The sequence below is a fragment of the Tamandua tetradactyla genome, chromosome 21, assembly GCF_023851605.1.
Source record: "Tamandua tetradactyla isolate mTamTet1 chromosome 21, mTamTet1.pri, whole genome shotgun sequence".
NCBI lineage: Eukaryota > Metazoa > Chordata > Mammalia > Pilosa > Myrmecophagidae > Tamandua > Tamandua tetradactyla.
This window is the reverse complement of record NC_135347.1, coordinates 51248811-51266077: the sequence shown is the minus strand read 5'-3', so window position 1 is coordinate 51266077 and position 17267 is coordinate 51248811.

Genomic DNA, 17267 nt, shown 5'->3' with positions numbered 1-17267 from the left:
TGGCTCTGAAGCTTTTTCCAAAATGGTTCCCTCTTAAAGGACTTTAGTAAGCCCTCCCACCTTGTATAGATGGAGACACAGCTCCATGGAAACCACCTAATCAAAAGTTACCACCCAAAATTCGGTGGGTCACATCTCCATGGAAACAACAGAAATGATCCCACCAAGCAATATTGAATTGCCATCTAAAATGTGGCTTTTCTGGTATATACAATAGTTTAAAGCCAGCACATTCCACCCTTTGAACCCCAAAAAGACAAGTTCTTTCCAAATGCAAAATATATTGATTCCATCATAATATCACTGTTCTAGTTTGCAAAAGCTGCAAGAATACAACAAACCTGAGATGGATTGGCTTTTAATAAAAGGGGACTTATTTAATTATAAATGTATGGTTCTTCAGAAGAAAGGCAGCTAACTTTCATTTGAGGTTCTCTCTTACACAGGAAGGCACAGGGCAATCTCTGGTGGCCTTCTCTCCAGGCCTCTGGGTTCCAATAACTTTCCCCAGGGTGTTCCTTTCTGCATCTCCAAAGGTCTGGGCTGAACTACGAGTGCTGAGATGAGGAATGCTGAGCTGCTTGGGCTGTGCTGCATTGAGCTCTCTCTTTTATGCTTCCCGTGAATTAAATTAAACATCACTTATTGAGGAAGGCACTTCCCTTAGAGACTACAGATGTATTAGCCATAGATGAATTTCACAAGCTAATGATTCAAATCCACTGCAACAGAACTAGGCACCATCACCTGGCCAAGTTGACATCTGAACCTAACAACCACATGTCCACCCTTTGTCAACTTGGCAACTATTATCTGTCCCACATACAATGCAGCAAATCCTTCCATATATAAAACACATTCGTTTCACTATAAAAAGTCACAAAATGTTTGCATGATCTCAGCAATAATACAAATACAATACAAAGTTAAAACCAATACAAAATCTCAACATAGTCTCAGCCATAGGCATGGTCTGCTCTAAGGCAAAAATTCTCTTCTGGCTCTGAACCTGTAAAACTCAAAACAAGTTATCTGTTGCCAATATGCAAAGGAAGGACAGTCATAGGGTACATGTTTCCATTTCCATAGGGAGAAATTGGAAGTAATACAGGGGCCACAAGACCCAAACAGTTCTGAAAACCTGCAGGGCAAACTCCATTGGATTTCAAAGTCTGAAAATCATTTATCCCCAGTGCCTTAGAAAGTGGCTGTCCCACAACTTTCCAAGGGCCACCTCCAAACACTGGGGTGGTTGCAAGCTTGGGGAACACTGGGGAGACCACCTTTTCTCAGCTCCACCCTCTCTAAGCTTTGGAGCAGCACCTGGGATCTCTGCCATCTCCGGTACATATGCTAAACAAACCCTTCCAGAACAATGGGGTGGCAGCCAGGGTCCCCCAAACCCCAGTTTATGCAATTGACCCTCTCCAATGCCTGGGGTGGCACAACTCTTCCTAAGCAATGAATCAGAAGGCCTGCCCTCTGCTCCTGGGGCAAACTTACCCTCTCCATGCATATGGGTGGGTCCACTCTCCTGGCCCGAAGTTTCCTGGCTTCAGACCCAAGCTTCCATGGCTCTCACTCTGCAAACCCCAATTTGTTCGTTTTGTGTCCCCTTTTGTCCAGTTTGGTAGTGGTTCCGTTTACACCAACAGTCTCTTCAAGCACTCCAGGCCTTCTCTATCAAGCTCCTCACAGTTCCTCCAAAATCTTCCCCTTATCCATCAAAAAAGACTGTTCTAATATGTCTGGTATTTGCAAATTCCAAGAGCACCCCACTTCTTCTGGTACCAAATTTGTTCTAGTTTGCCAAAGCTGCCAGAATACAACACACCAGAGATGGATTGGCTTTTAATAAAAGGGGATTTATTTAGTTAAAAATGTATAGTTCTTCAGAAGAAAGGCAGCTAACTTTCATTCAAGGGTCTCTCTTACACGGGAAGGCTCAAGGCAATCTCTGCTGGCCTTCTCTCCAGGCTTCTGGGTTCCAATAGCTTTCCCTGGGGTGATTCCTTTCTGTATCTCCGAAGGTCTGGGTTGAACTACGAGTGCTGAGATGAGGTATGCTTAGCTGCTTGGGCTGTGCTGTATTGAGCTCTCTCTTTAAATTAAATATCACTCATAGAGGAAGGCACTCCCCTTAGAGACTGTGGAAGTAATCAGCCATAGATGAGTTTCACAAGTTAATAATTCAAATCCACAGCAACAGAACTAGAACCCATCACCTGGCCTAGTTGACACCTGAACCTAACTACCACAATTACAAAGCCTTAAATTTGAGTAAAAATACAAATTCAATACAAAATCAGAAACAATACCGAATCTCATAAAAGTCAGCTTCAGGAATGGTCTGTCCTAAGGCAAAATTCTCCTCTGGCTCTGTTCCTGTAAAAACTCAGAACAAGTTATCTACTGACAACATACAAAGGAGGGATAGTCATAGGATACATATTCCCATTTCCATAAGGAGAAATTAGAAGGAACAGAGGGGTCACTGGACCCAATGAGTTCCGAAAACCTGCAGGGCAAATTCCATTAGATTTCAAAGTATGAGAGCCATTTATTCTCGAGGCTTCAGAAAGTGGCAGTCCCACCCTTTCTAAGGACTTAGACAACAGCCTTGCTTTCTCCAAAGGCTGGGGCAAGAATTGCAACCTTGAAGGACATTGAGGAGACCATCTTTATTTCAACTCCACGCTTTCCAAGCATTGGGGCAGCACCCTGGCTTCCTGCCATCTCTGGGGCACAAACTCAACCCCCTCAGAGCAATGTGATGGTGGCAAGGCTCTTCCCAGTCCCTAAGGAATGTGCTCCACCCTTTCCTAGGCCTGGGGCACTGAAACTCCTGTTCTCTGCCTTCTGGGCAAACTCACCCTCTCCAAGAGCTTGGGTGGGTCCACTCTCCTCGCATGAGTTTTCTTGCTTCAGACCTTAGCTTCCATGGCGCTGCCTTTGAAGTCACTTTTCCTTCAATCTGTCACTTTTCTGTCCCTTTTAGTTCAGATTGGCAGTAGTTATGTTTATACGGATCCCACAACATTCTCTTGATTTTCTATGTAGTAAGCAGGGGCCATAACCATCAGACAATAGTACTTCCACAGATCCTGTATGGATAACTCCATTTTCAATCCTGGCTTTTTCTGAAATGGCTGACTGGTTCCATGTTTGGTTAAAACCTCATGTGGGGGCAATATTCTCTGGGGTCTCACTTTTGGAAGATCAGAATTTTCCAGTCTATCAATTTCTGGTTTCTTTGTACTGAATGATTCAGTTCTTAGCTCATCTCTTTCCTATCCCATTTCACTATAATCTGTAAGGAGAAACTAGGCTGCAGTTTCCATATTTGATTTGGAAATGTCTTCTGTAACTATCCAAGTTCATGGCTTTTAAAATCTGTCTTCAGTACAAAACTAGTAGTCAATTTTGCCAGACTGTTTGCCACCTTAAAACAAGGATTGCCTTCTTTCTAATAACATTGTAATAACATGTGCATCATTTCTGTCTAAGGACTAATCAGAAGTCCTGATTAGAGTCAATATTTCTACCAACAGTCTCATCAAAGCATTCTAGGCCTTCTCTGTCAAGCTCCTCATAACTCTTCCAGACTCTTCCCCTTATCCATTTAAAAAGCCATTCCAATATGTTTGGTATTTTCAAACACAGCACCCCACTTTCAGTACCAAAATCTGTTTTAGTTTGTTAAAGCTGCCAGAATGCAATATGCCAGGAACAAAATTACTTTTAAAAAGGGAATTCATTAAGTTGCAAGTTTACAGTTCTAAGGCTGTGAAAATGTCCAAATTAAGGCACCAACAAGAGGTTACCTTCACTCAAGATAGGCTGATGCTGTCCATCACCTCTGTCAGCTGAGAAGACACGTGATTGGTCTGCTCTCGTGGCTTTGGCTTCTGGACACCTCTGTCAGCTGGGAAAGCACATGGTGACATCTGATAGCTTTCCAGCTATGTGGGCTCTACTGGCTCTGTAGCTTTTTCCAAAATGGTTCCCTCTTAAAGCACTCTAGTAAGCAACCCCAACTTGAATGCGTGCAGACCCAGCTTCATGGAAACCACCTAATCAAAAGTTACCACCCACAACTGGATGGGTCACATCTTCATGGAAACAATAAAAAAAAAATCCCACCCAGCAATATTAAATGAAGATGAAAGAACATGGCTTTTCTGGGGTACACAACTGTTTCAAACTGGCATGCATTGCCATGCACATGGAATTTTTTTTCTGCTTTCTCTTCCAGTTTCCAATGACTTCAGCTTCTGGCTGTTTCTGTCTCTGTCCAATTGCCTTTTCTTATAAAGATTTCAGCCATATTGGATTAAGGCCCTCTCTCATTCAATTTGAGCAAAACTTAATGAAAAACATTTTCAGAGGTCCTATTTTACAAACGGTTTCACATTTACAGGATCAGGGGGTGGGACCTGAACATGCAAATTTCATATGAAATAACTAAAATATGCAAATTCATATATAATAGAATACAGGTTACCAAAGCAGGTGGTGGTATGGGGAATGGAAAGTTAACAATTAATTGGTGCAGAGGTTATCTTTGGGTTGATGGAATAGTTTTGATAATAGACAGTGGCGATGTTAGCACAACATTATAAAATGTAATTAACACCAGTGAATTGTATGCTTGCAAGTGATTAAAATGAGAAGATTTATTTTGTATATATATAACAAGAGTAAAAATATTTTTAAATACTCACAGAACTGTACAAAACAAAAGTGAACCCCAAAGTAAACTGTGGACTATAGTTAATAATATAACTGTAGTAATACTGGTTCATCAATTAAAAAATATGTTTTTATTGAGAAATCTCCACAGACAAACAATCCAACCATATTATACAATCAGTGTCTCATAATATCATCACATAGTTGTGTATTCTTCGCCATGATCATTTTCAGAACATTTAGATCACTCCAGAAAAACAAATAAAAAGAAAAAAATAGGACTCATACATTGCATACCCTTACCCCTCCCTCTCATTGACCACCAGTATTTCAATCTACCCAATTTTTACCCTTTATCTCCCTCTATTATTAATTTTTTTTCCTCATTTTTTTTACTCATCTGTCCATACCTTGGATAAAAGGAGCATCAGACACAAGGTTTTCACAATCACACAGACACACTGTAAAAGCTATATAGTTATACAGTCTTCTTTAAGAATCAAGGCTACTGGAACACAGTTCAGCAGTTTCAGGTACTTCCCTCTAGCCACTCCAATATACCATAAACTAAAAGTGGCTATCTACATAATACATAACAATAACCTCCAGGATAACCTCTCAACTCTGTTTGAAACCTCGCAGCTACTGACTTTATTTTGTCTCATTTCTCTCTTGCCTCTTTTGGTGAATAAGCCTTTCTGATTCCATGATTCTGGGTCCCAGTTCATCCCCAAGAGTCCTGTCCCACATTGCCAGGGAGATTTACACCCCTGGGAGTCATGTCCCACGTAGTGGGGGGAGAAGTGAGTTCACCTGCTCAGCTGGCTTAGAGAGAGAAGCCACATCTGAGCCACAGAAGAGGTTCTCTGGGGGTGATTCTTAGGCATAATTATCATTAGGCTTATCTTCTCCTTTGCAGGAGTAAGCTTCAAAGGGGCAAGCCCCAAGGTTGAAGTCTCAGGCTATTGAATTGGTTGTCCCCTCTGCTTGTGAGAATATCAGCAATTCCCCAATTAGGGAAGTTGAATATTTCCTCCTTTCTCCCCAGTCCCCCAAGGAAATTTTGCAAGCAATTTGTTATTCTCTGTTAAATTACTCTGGGATATTACTTGGGCATCACACTAACCTGTATACACCAACAGGATCTCATGCCTTATTCAAGATTCCATGTAATTACAGTGATCAAGTAAACTGACCATACAAATTAAATTAGATAATGTGCTACTCAAAATATAAATTTTGTACCAAATAAATAACTCTCCCTTTGATCTTGTGCAGAAGTTGAAGTTTGAAAATACGGGCCATATCATCCTTTAGCCAGTATTCTGATTTACCTTAGTCCTATCCAGATCAGTGTCATTCATATCTCTAGATGAAGTCTCATCACTTGTTCAGCTCTTTTAACAGTTGCTGAATGGAATAATGCTGACTTTCATAGCTACAGTGCTCTAACTCTGAGTCTCAGGTGTCACATAAATATCCTAAGTTTTAGGTTATATACAAACAGTTCAGTATCTCAGAATTCAGAAATATCAGTTACAACTCCAAATATATGTAACTGCTGTAGGAACTTACAATCTATTAACCTTTACAATAGGCCTCACCCTGATAACCAATGCTCTAGACTTCAATTCTCTGAGTTTGTATATTATAGTTTGCCCATACAAGTGGAGCATGATAATATTTGTCTTTTTGTTTCTGCCATTTAATTCAACATACTGTTCCTAAGGTTCATTCACCTAGTTGCACACCTGACAATTTCATTACTTCTTGTAGCTGCTCAGTAGTCTGTTATATGGTTCATCAATTTTAACAAAGTTTCCACACTAATGCAAGTTGTTACTAATAGGAAAAACTTTGTGGGGTGGTTTATAGGAACTATGGAAACACGATTTTTCTGTAAATCTTCATCTAATAATAATTAAAAAATCAATATTGATCAACAAATAGTCCATTGTTCTTTCATATATTGTGCTTTCATTTTCATTTGCCTCAAGATATTTACTGTTTTCTCTTGTAATTTCTTCCTTGACCCACAGGTTATTTAAGAGTGTGTTGCTTAGCCTCCAAATATTTGTGATTTTTTTTCTAGCCTTTTGTCTGTTACTGATTTCCAACTTCATTCTACCATGATCTGAAGAAGTGTTTTGTATAATTTCAAGCTTTTTAAATTTATTGAGACTCTCTTTTTGACCCAACCTGTGGGTCTATCATGGAGAATGATCTATGAGCACTTGAGAAAAATGTGTATCTTGCTGTTGAGGGCTGTAGTGTTCTATAAATGTCTGTTAGTCTAGTCCATGTATCACACTATTCAGTATTTCTGTTTCCTTATTGATCCTCTGTCTAGAAGTTTTATCCATTGATGAGAGTGGTGTATTGAAGTCTACAACTATTATTGTAGAGGTGTCTACTTCTCCCTTCAGTGTTGTCAGTGTGTGCCTCATGTATTCTGGGGCACTGTGGCTCAGTGCATATTTATGATTGTTGTGTCTTCTGGATGAATTGTCCCTTTTATTAATACATAGTGGCCTTCTTTGTCTCTTTAAATTGCTTTACATTCGAAGTCTAGTTTGTCTGATATTAGTACAGCTGCCCCCATTCTTTTCTGATTGTTTTTACATGAAAAATCTTTTTCCAACCTTTCACTTTCAACCAATTTTTATCCTTAGGTCTAAAGTGACTCTCTCGTAGACAACATATAGATGAGTCCTGTTTTATAATCCATTCTACTATCTACATCTTTATTTTTTCATCTATGTCTTTTTATTGAGGAATTTAACTCATTAACATTTAATGTTATTACTGTAAAGGTAGTATATATATATTTTTTTAACATTTTGTCTTTTGGATTTGTGCTGGTTTGAAAGGAAGTATGCCCCCTAAGAAAAGCCATGTTTTGATATAAATCCCATTTCTTAAAGGTAGAATAATCCTTATTCAATACTGTGTATTTGAAACTGTAATGAGGTCATCTCCCTGGTTGATGTGATTTAGCCAAGAATGGTTGTTAAACTGGATTAGGGGACAACATGTCTCCACCCGTTTGGGTGGGTCTTGATTGGTTTATTGGAGTCCTATAAAAGAGGAAATATTTTGGAGAATGAGAGATTCAGAGAGAGCAACACTACGAAGCAGAGATTCCACCAGCCAGTGACCTTTGGAGATGAAGAAGGAAAACGCCTCCCAGGGAGCTTCATGAAATAGGAAGCCAGGAGAGAAAGCTAGCAGATGATGCTGTGTCCACCATGTGCCCTTCCAGCTGAGAGAGAAGCCTGAACTTCATCGGCCTTCTTGAATCAAGGTATCTTTCCCTGGATGCCTGTGACTGGACATTTCTATAGACTTGTTGTAATTGGGACATTTTCTCGGCCTTAGAACTGTAAACTAGCAACTCATTAAATTCCCCTTTTTAAAAAGTCATTCCATTTCTGGTATATTGCATTCTGGCAGCTAGCAAACTAGAACAGGATTTTATACGTCACATCTTATTTTCTCTATCTTTCTTTTTACCCTTCCTGATATAGTCTTCATTTCTATACTCTATTCTTCAAACCTCTCTCTCCTGTCTTTTCCTCTCTGCCTGTAGTGTTCCCTTTAATTTTTCTTGTAGGGAGGGTCTCTTGTTCATAAACTTTCTCAGAGTCTGTTTTTCTGAAAATATTTTAAATTCCCCCTCATTTTGGGGGGTGGGGGTGGGGTGCATGGGCCAGGAATCAAACCTGGGTCTTCTGCATGGCAGGCAAACCACTGAACCACCCATGCACACTTTCTTCCTCATTTTTAAAGGGTGATTTTTCTGGGTATAGAAGTCTTGCTTTGCAGTTTTTCTCATCTTAAGTATTTCATACCACTGCCTTCTCATCTCAATGGTTACAGCTGAAAAATCTGCACATAGTATTATTCAGCTTCCCTTGTATGTGATGGATTGTTTTCCTTTGCTGCTTTCAAATTTCTCTCTTTTGTCTTTGACATTTGACAATCTGATTACTAAGTATCTTGGAGTAGGTCTCTTTGGATCTATTCTGTTTGGGGCTTGCTGCACTTCTTAGATCTGTAATTTTATGTCTTTCATAAGAGACGGGAAAATTTCAATGATCATTCCCTCCATTATTCTTTCTGCCCCTTTCCCCTTCTCTTCTCCTTCTGAAACACCCACAACGTGTATATTCATATACTTCATGTTTTCATTCAATTCCTTGAGACCCTGTGCATATTTTTCCCTTCTTTCCCTTATCTTTTTTTTTTAATGTGTAGAATTTCAGATCTCCTGTCCTCTAATATACTAATCCTTTCTTCTGCCTCTTCAAATCTGCAGTTGTAGGTCTCCATTGTGTTTTTCATCTCTTCTATTGTGCCTTTCATTCCCATAAGTTCTGTTATTTGTTTTTTCAAACTTTTAAGTTCTTCTTTGTGTTCTCCCAATGTCCTCTTTATGTCCCACCTGTCTTTTGCTATATCTTTCCTCAACTCATTGATTTGATTTTTGGTGTGATTTTACATGTTTCTCTCAACATCTTTCATTAGTTGTTTCAACTCTTTCAACATCTTGTTTGGAATGTTAGTTTTTCCTTCGACTGGGCCATGTCTTTGTTTTTCCTAGTATAATTCACAATTATTTCCTGATGTCTAGGTATCTGATTTCCTGGATTAGTTTATTCTGGATGTCATTTTCACTCTTTTACCTAGGGTTTTCTTGTTGATTGGCTTTGTTCTCTATCTGTTCTTTGGTTATTCCGTTTAACTTATTCTAGATATCCAACATGGCTTCCATTTGACTGAACAGAATTTTTCAGCTCTTGATTTTCTGTTTTTCCCTACCTATATGGAATTCTTTTTCGAGGAGGGTTTCCCCAGATATGATCAACCCTAGGCAGATTTTCCCAGACCAGACAGGCTCAGGTCCCAGAAAGAGGATATAATTAGTATCAAGTTTCCCTGAGGACTAGACCCAGCAGGTTGTCAGACTCTCCTGTGAAGTCTCTAGACTCTGTGCTTTTCCTATCCTGCCCAGCAGGTGGCACTTGTCATCCTGCCGCTCCCCAGCAGTGTAAAATGTTGTAGTGCCTTTAATTCTCAGCAGACACTGTCCTCACCAGGTGCATTGTTGTGACAGAGGGTGATTTTGGAGGCAAGCTTAAGCTGTTTTCCAGCCCCTAGGGTCTGATTCTCTGAAGGAGGGCCACTGCTTGAGCTGGACTCAGCCCCCTCTTTTCTTGGGGAAGATGCATCCTTTAGGGAATTGTCTTCCCCACTTGACTCATTACCTTGTCTCTCAGATCTATCTTAGCACAGGTCTTGCCTGGGTTCTGCTGACAATTAAAAATGTCTGAGGCTTTCTCTAATGAGCTACTTAGAATGGTTTAAAAAAAAGAAAGAAAGAAAAAAATCCCCTTTCAGATTGCCAGTGGGGAAAGGGCTCCAGCCTCGATGGCTTGGGACACTTAGTTCTATGTGGGATCTAGGCCATTCCACCCATTCTAGACTGGTGTACAATGTGTGTCCAGTCATGGAAGTTCTCAAACAATTGTTTCAAAAAGTTCCTGACTATTTACTAGATACCCTAGAAGATTCCACACCTCACTATGCTGCCATCTTACCCCACACCCCTCCATTGTGCTTTAACGTTATTTTCTCATGCCTGAGAATTATATTCCAGTAAAAATCAAGCTATGTTTTTGAACTTTTTGAGACCGTACTAGTTCATTTCCATCATCAGTATGCTACAATCTAGCAGCAATAGCAACTTTTAAGTATACACATATATTTTGGATAACCCTCTTAGGTGGAAGGAAAAGACCTGTATAAACTTTCTTGTCAAACAAATTTTTTCCCAATGAATTCTTCATAGTATTGGCCTAGAGATTCTTGACTTCAAAATACTTGGATCTAAATGAATGTTTCCCCTCAAGTCATAGCAGTTTTACAGATTCAAAACAAAACAAAACAATTCCTGACAACATTAATTGTGGTGGTTTGTAACTGTATGTAACCTAGAAAAAAATTTGTTCTTGAATTTAATCCATTCCTGAGTAGGTGTGAACTCATTGTAAGTAGGACCTTTTGGTGAGGCTGCTTCAGTTAAGGTATGTCCCAACTTAATTGGGATGGATCTTAATCCTGTTTCTGGAATCCTTTATAAGAGAATGAAATTCAGACACGAAAGAGAAAAGCCACAGAAGCAAGAAGGTGAAATCAATGAAACCCTGAAGAGAGGGGAGAAACCACCAGATGCTTCCATGGGTCTTGCCATGTGACAGAGGAGTCACGGATAAATGATAGCTGGTCTTTGGAAAGAAAGCATGCCCTCAGACATTTTCAAATCCAACCTCAAACCATAAGCTAATAGATTCTCATCGTTTAATCCAGACTATTTCATCAATTTTGCTTAAGCAGCCTAGGAAACTAAAACATTAATATTTTAGTAAGAATGACAGCCTCCTTTTCTCTTTAAAATAAATTCCTCTATGCACCAAAATTATTTTTAAAAATTTTGTTCCCATTTACATCAAAGTAAGGTTTACTACCACTAAACTTTGTAAAAATTAGGATATACAAGAAGTAAAAAGTAAATGCATAATTTGTATAGTTGAACAAATAACTTAAAATTAAAAATTTTTAAATGATTTAACCTCAGTTCATGTCAAACTATTTACTGAAAGTGATTGTATTAATTTACATGCCAGGCATCATTGTAAAAGTTCCTGTTTCTTTCAACCTATCTCTATAGCTCATTTGAACAACTGAAACACAGGAAGCACAGAATAAGAACAAGGTCCTTTAATCCTGTATAGATTATTGTAAATGCCTGGAAACATCTTAGAGTATATTAACCAGATAATCAAAAAGTATTGGCAAACTCTCCTGAAGGAGGAGAGAAAGACTACGGAACTATTAAACCTTACCATCAGGGAATCCTCTGATACTGTGTCAAACCTTAGGGACACCCAAATCAATAGGCTATGCCCTCCATTATGAGGCTTACTCTTGTGAAGCTTATGTAGGTAGCAGAGAAGCTTAGATTACTATAGGCATGCCTAAGAGTTACTTCTGGAGGACCTCTGTTGTTGCTCAGATGTGGCCTCAGTCTCTCTAAGCCCAACTCTGCAAATGAAATCATTGCCCTCCTCCCTATGTGGGACATGACATCCAGGGGTGAAAGTCTTCCTGGTGACATGGGAGAGGACTCCCAGGGATCAATCCAGACCTGGCACCATGGGATCAACAATTCCATCCTGACCAAATGGGGGAAAAGAAATGTAATTAATAAAATATCAGTGTCAGAGAGAGTTTAAATAGAGTTGAGAGGCTACTCTGGAGGTTGCTGTTAAGCAAGCTTCAGGTAGACCTTGCTACCTGTCATAACCTGCCAACCCCCAACCAAGACCATTTCAGCCAATCCTAAAGAACACCTAGGGCAATATATAAGATTCCACAAGGGTTCCAGGCACTAGAGTAACTTTCCAGAAACCTACAAACTCCAGATGAGTCCCTGGTCCAGATAAGTCCTAAAACCTAGCCCAACCTCTCCAGAACATCAGATATTTCCATCTCCCTACCCCATAATAGTGACAGACCCTTCCAATAGCAAAAACTTAGAATTGCCATTGCCCAAACAACCCCAAAGAGATGTATGAAAAGATCAGAGGTGATGGTGGAATTATACTAGAAGATAGGACTTAACAAATGAATATGAATGCTGAATCATTAAATTGATATCTCTTTTAGTTTCCAGGATTTTAGAGCAGCTAGAAGTAAAAACCTAAAATTATGAAATTGTAACCCATGTCAGAGTTTGAAATATGTTCTACAAGTAATTATGGTGCTATGCTTGGAAATTTACAGTTTTTTTGTAAATATGTTGTTGGTGACAAAAAAAGAAGGAAAAAATGTCAATTGTGATGATAAAGTATTTAAGCCCTCTAGCCTCCTATATTCTGGAGCAGCTAGAAGGAAAAATATGAGAGGATCGTATGGTAGCCCATGACAAACTCTGGGATCTATCCTGTAACCACTTTTTGAAGAGTGCTTTGAAAACCTTTGCTTTTTTATTTCTTTGCTTTGTGTATATGTTATACTATACAATAAAAAAAAGTTCCTATTTCTCTATATTCTCACCAAAATTTGGTACTGTCAGAATTCTTCAATTTGGTAGTGATGTAGTAGCATCTCATTGTGGCTTTAATTTGCATTTCCTTGATTATCAAGTGTTGTTACTGTTTTATATGCTTCTTGGTCCTTTGAATTTCCTTTCTCATGACGTGCCTATTCATCTTTTGCTTCTTATTATTGATTTATAGAAATTCTTTATATATTCTGAATGTCAGTCCTGTGATGGTTATATGTGTGTTGCATACATTGTCTCCCACTCAGTGTCTTGTCTTTTTATTTTCTTTGTGCTATCCTTTGCTGAACAAAAATTATTAATTTCAATGTAATCCAATTTATTAATCTTTTTTCTTTTAATTATGGCTCTTTAAGTTTTGGTTAAGAAATCCTTCCCTATATCATGATTAAAAGTCTGTGAAAGACCTTCTAATTCCTTCTCTTTCACATTTATTTATTTAATCCATTTGGAATTGATCCAAAGCAGGGGCTTATCCTAGTATTGTGTTGGTTATCCAAGGACTCTGTGATTATGGAGGTTTTCATATTTTTTTTTTTACATGTTTATGCTTTCTGAGCACTTTTTACCTCTTTGGTAGGAGAAACATGAGAAACATTACATCAAAAGAGAGGAAGGTATCATGGAAGAAAAGTTGCACAAAGAGGGAGGTGATCGAGGTACTAACTTGTCTCTGTCTTCTTTGTTTCTTTTACGAGGTGGAAATAGTAACTTTCTCTTGAGTCAAGGACGAATGTCTCAAAGATTCTCTGGATCTCTCAGCTGAGGTCTTATAGCTCTTTAGAGAATAGGAATAGATTAAATAAGAGAATTAGAAATTAATCAGAAATAAACGTGGTCAAAAAAGAAAGGAACAATAACAAAGTTGGTATACAGTGTCCAGAAATTAGTTACTGATATGTTCCAAGTAGAAGGGAAAATAAATACCACATAAAAGAAGAAACTATCCCAGATCAAAGTCAAGTAGAGGAGTGGACTCATCATTGTATTAGCCAGAGTTCTCTAGGGAAATAGAACCAACAGGAGAGATCCATAAAGGTGAGATTTTATAAACATGTCTTATGCAATGTGGGGATGCACAAGTCCAAAGTCCATAGAGCAGGCTTCAGGCTAGCAACTCCAATGGAGGTGTTTGATGAACTCCCTAGAGAGGGTAACTGGCTGAACATTCTCTCTTCCAACTGCTGAAGTCATCACTTCATACTTGAAAAAAAAAGTGGTTGGATTAAACATCTCTCATTGCAGATGCAATCAGCTGACGAGTTAAGTTCACAAAATGTCCTCACAGCAATGGTTAGGCCAGTGCTTGCTTCACCAGACAACTGGGCACCATCATTTGGGCAAAATGACATATAAACCCAACCATCACAATCATCATCATTGTCATCGTCATCATCATCGCCATTGTCATCATCATCATCATCGTCATCATCATTGTCATTGTCTTCATCATCATCATCGTCATCATCATTGTCATTGTCTTCATCATCGTTATCATCATTGTCCTCCTCCTCATCATCATCATGTCATCATCATCATTGCCATCGTCATTATCATCATCATTGTCATCATCATCATCGTCGTCTTTGTCCTCATCATCGTCATCGTCATCATCATCATCACGTCATCATCATCGTCATCACCTCATCATCATTGTCATCATCGTCCTCATCATTATCGTCATCATCGTAATCGTCAGCATCATCATCATTGTCGTCATCATCTTCATTATCATCAACATCATCATTTTTATATTGTTATACCAGAAACCTGGTAGATGTAATAACTCACTAAGAAATTTTTCTTACCATCAGGAAATGCCTCAGGCAGAGACCCCTCACAGGAATGTCATGGCTGAGTGTTCTTTTCTAACAACTGCATGTCTTTCTCAGAACCCACTCACCAATAATCCATATTTACCTGAATCTTCCATCATGGGGAAGCGCGCATCAGTTTGTTTAGCACAAGTCTGTGATGAAGAGTATGAGGAACCAGATGCTGATGCTTTTAAGATCTTTACTTAGGTATAATTTACGTATCATAAAATTCACCCATTTTAAGTGTACAATGAATGGTTTTTAAAGACAATTTACACAATTGTGCGGCCATCACAACAATTTCATTCAAAACATTTCCATCACCACCAAAAGTATTCCTTGCACCCTTTTGTGCTCTGCCAACTTTCCGACCCCAGCCATGGGCAGTTGATAACTACTTTCAGTTGTTATAGATTTGCCTTTACTGGATTTTTCATCTGAATGGAATCATAAAATGTCAGGTCTTTTTCATTAAGCTTCTTTCACCAAGCACAATGGTTTTAAGTTTTATCCATGCTCTAGCATGTAGCAGTACTTCACTGATTTTATTGCCACATAATATTCCATTATATGGCTATATCAAATCACATTTATCTGTTGGCCAAAAGATGAATGTTTGGATTGTTTTCAATTTTGTAATTCTGTTTTGATTTCCGGGATCAAACTTTTTTTTTTTTAATTTTAAGACAAAACTACTGTTTAGTAGTACTCACACTTTAGTGGGGGAAATAACTTGTTTTGTTTATTTGTATCTTCTCCATTTTTCTTGATATATCATATTAATCTTTGCAAAGAACTAGACTCTGATTTGTTAATCTTCTCTATTCTTTTAGTACTCCATTTCGATTATTTTTGTCATTCTTTTGATTTTTTTAAGTTCTGTGGTTCTTTTTAAATTTCTTGCTTGAATATTTAATGTGTTTATTTTTGTTTTTCTTGTTTCCTCAGAAGTGTGTTGAATGCTGTAAATTTCCCTATATGTACTGCTTGGATGTGGCTCACAAGTGTTGATAGGAAATACTTTCATAATCACTAATTTTAAGTGTTTAAAAAATATTTTAAAAGATTTCCTTTACAGTCCAAGTATTATTAAGCCAGGTAAATACACTGGTATGACTTCATTGTTCATTAAACTATACACAGGCACTATATGGTCTCCTTTATGTGTCTGATATATTTCACAGTAAAAATATTTTAAAGGAAAAAAAGAAAGAAAATACATTCATCTTACACCCCAGAAATCCTACTTCAATGTATAAACTCTAGAGAAATTCTTGCAGCTTGAGCAAAAGTAGACAAGTATAAGAATATTCTATGCAGCAGTGTAATATTGTAAGCAAAAACCTTAACTATTTAGCAATCAGGAATGGCTAAACTGGGATATATTTATGAAATTTAATAATATAGAAATTAAAATGAATGAACTAGCTATGAATGAACTAGCTATACATCTATTAGCATAGAGAACTTTTAAAAAAAATCTTTGAACTGATGTCTTATGACAGCTAATTAATTAAAAGAAGCATATTTTCTTAGAAATGTATTTTAAATTAAGAATTTTAGAAATAATTCTCTTCATCTCCTAGGGCTGTTGTAACAAAGTACCACAAACTGGATGGTTTAAAACAACAGAAATGTAGGGTCTCACGGTTCTGGAGGCCAGAAGTCTGAAATGATGGGGCGGCTCTCTCTGAGACCTGTGGGGAGACTCTTTCCTTGCTTCTCCCTGGCTTCTGGTGCTTTGCCAGCAAGCCTTGGCATTTGCTAGTTGGCAGCTGCAGTGCTTCGGTATCTGCTTCCATTGTCACATGGCTTTCTCCCTTTTGTGTCTGTATCTGTGTTTACATTTCTCTCTTCTTAGGATCCCAGTGACATTGGATTATGGCCCTCCCTAATCCAGGACGACCTCATTTTAACTTGCATAATTCCATTTTATAACAACCCTATTTCCACACATTCTTAGGTAGGAGATAAGGACTATTTTTTAGGGACACAATTCAACCGGCAACTCTAACCACCCAAAGTTTGCATATCTTAAATGAGTATATTATCCAAAATATAAAATCAATTTACAACATTATTATTTTGCCTTTTTCATTGTTTTTCTTATTACATATTTTCATCAACAGTAAAATACCATCCAGTGAGGCTATTTTTTGTCAGTTTTTTTTTTAAGGGAGGATCCTCTAAGGAAGAAAAGAGAATGTCAATTTTAACCGGTCACTGTATTCCAAATACAGTTGAGCCTCATTACTCACAGAGCCCATCTCCATAAATTTTCCTACTCACTAGAATGCAATTGTAGTCCCCAAATCACGTTTGTGGTCATTTGCAGGTGTGCACAGAGCTGTGGAAAATGTCAGCCTCCCAATACGCAGGCCCCTAGCCAAGGATGCATGCTTCAGCTCTCACACTGTCAACAAGCGTCCATTTCACAGCATATTTAGTGTCATGTTTTGGGGTTTTTTTTTTTTTTTTTTTTTTTTTACGTTTTTGTGCTTTTTGCTGTGATTTTGCTATTTAAAATGGGTCCTGATCATAATACAGAATGCTGTCTAGTGTTCCTAAGTCAAGAAGGCTGTGATGTGCCTTATAGAGAAATACATGCATAGAAAAAGCTTCATTCAGGCATG